We start from the raw sequence: 2,473 nt of genomic DNA on the forward strand, positions 1-2,473 counted from the left end.
GCGTCTGGAGCCGCCCTTAGAGGGGGGGAAATGTAATGTGGTGTTTGGGTTTTGGTTCATGTTTTCATGTCTTTTATTTTGTAATTGTTTCACCCTGTTTGTGTCATGCTTCCCTTGCCCTCATGTATTCATGCCATTGGTTCGCTTGTTCATTGTGTCATGTTCTGATTGGTTGTCTAGGTCATGTGTCTTGTTTCCCATTGGTTTGTTCATGTCATGTGACCCTATTGTCTGCTATAAGTAGCCCTCATGTTGCCATTGTCTTTTGTCGTGTATTTTGAAGTTGTAACCCGCTGTCTGTGAGTCTAGTCTGTTCATGCCAAGTCAAATCTGTTCATGTCAAATCAAGGATTATTGTTTCTAGTCTTTGTCTGTTTGGATTATGTTTGGATCACTGTAAATAAACTGCACTTGGGTTCTTCACTACGCTCGCCTTCAGTGGATGATTCGTTACAATCTGTCTGTCCATCATCCACCAATCCGTCTATATACAATGCATTTATGTCTGTCCATCCATCCATCCATCCATGATCCATCCATCCATCCATCCATCGGTCTAGATCTATCTGTCCGTCCATCTGCCAATTTGTCCATCCATCCATCCATACATGTCCATCTGTCTCTCTATCCATCTATGTATATCCATCTGTCTATCAATCCATCCATCTATCCATTTATATCAGTCCATTCGCCCATCTGTCCATCCACCATTTATGCATTGATCTATATACATATTGGTCCGTTCGCCTGTCTGTCCATCCATCTGTCAGTATATCCCTCTGTCCATCAATCCATCCATCCATTCATATTGGTCCATTCATTCATCCATCCATCCATCCATCCACTCATCTGTCTGTCTCTTTATCCGTCCATCCATGCATTTATCTATGTCTGTCCGTCTATCAATCCTGCAATCTCTCATTGAAATCTGTGCAATTAGGAAAGGTTCAAACAAAATCCAAATCCATGTTACTTCACTCTCATGGCAGCTGATCATTAGACTGGATGGGTTTGTCTCTTCAAAAGCTCAAATAAGTGGTGTGCATTTTCCCTCCATCACCCCTGCACGCCTCATAGATTTCTGTTTGAGTCATCAGCACTTAAAGACCAGTGAAAATCGGGACTATTTTATAAATGAGGCAATTATAAGTAAGGCCTGAACTGAGATCAGACTCGGTATCGGCATGCGAATGATACCGAGAGAAACTAGCAGATGAAAGAATGGCTCTGTGAATCACACAGTCGATTCTGTTGCCTACAGTTTCTCACGTCGAAGCCTTCTGGCCTCCTGTGGTAATTGATTAAGTATTGGAGCCAAGTCTGATTCTGGCGAAACAAAACTCCTACCTCCCTTGATGCAAAATAATAATACAGAGGATGCCGAGGTAAAAGGCCTAAAACTGTCGGTCATCACTGAAATCTGCACATTTAGATCAAGAGGAGAACTCCGAAAAGATGTCCCACAGCTTCTGGACTTGTCCAAAGTGGAAGAATAAAGACACTTCACCTTGTTATTAAAACATGAATACTAATGCATTTAGTAGAGCTAAGAAAGATGAAATAACATATTCTCCATTCTGTCACATGTACGTGATGGACGCTATTCATAGAAGCTTAACTTGGCTTTTCTAGTCAGGTGGTTTAATTAATGACACAGAGGACATCGATGTGATATAAATATGTATGTGACTGTTTATATTAGGATTAAAGGCTTTAAATGTAATATAGAGATGTGTAACTGTAAGGGTTTAACTTCTGATTTAAATTATAGCCATGATAAGAGGAATATGATGCTGGCCTTGATGTTACTGTCTTTCTTGAAGCTTTAGACCTAATGCATCAGATGCATTTCCCAACTGAGGGTTCACCAGATTATGATAGAAATGCCAATGCTGAATGAAATTTTCATAATAGTGATTAAAACAGCACATGTAAATAGAAGGGAAATAATTTAATGAAAGGGAACAATTGCTGTAGATGATCTCAGCAGTCATCTAAAAAGACATTATTCATTTGGTTTCACATTTACTGTGTTTTAATTAGACTCATGTTTTGTAGTTATATCTTGTCCATCAGCAGATTTTAATCAGGCTCACATCTGGAGTCTACTAGCCCCCACCACACTTCATCAAACACTGACCCGTAACTCAACACATCTTTAACCAGACGCCAACTACATGGGCCTGAACTAAAAGGCTGGAACAAGTATTATTATTATTATTATTATTATTATTATTATTATTAAAAAAATAGTTCAAACTTTTGAACTAAAAATACTAAATTACTAATTAAAATATTCTAAATATTCTTGGCTTTATAGCCTTATGGGCAGTGCTTTGACAAAGTGTTTCTTTGACTGTCCTATCTGAATAATAGCAAGGCCAAACAAACAAACAGATAAATAGATATGGATGGATGGATGGATGGATGGATGGATGGATGGATGGATGGATAGATAGATAGATAGATAGAT

The sequence above is a fragment of the Sinocyclocheilus anshuiensis genome, unplaced genomic scaffold (assembly GCF_001515605.1).
Source record: "Sinocyclocheilus anshuiensis isolate Anshui unplaced genomic scaffold, SAMN03320099.WGS_v1.1 scaffold60, whole genome shotgun sequence".
In the NCBI taxonomy this organism is placed as follows: Eukaryota; Metazoa; Chordata; class Actinopteri; order Cypriniformes; family Cyprinidae; genus Sinocyclocheilus; species Sinocyclocheilus anshuiensis.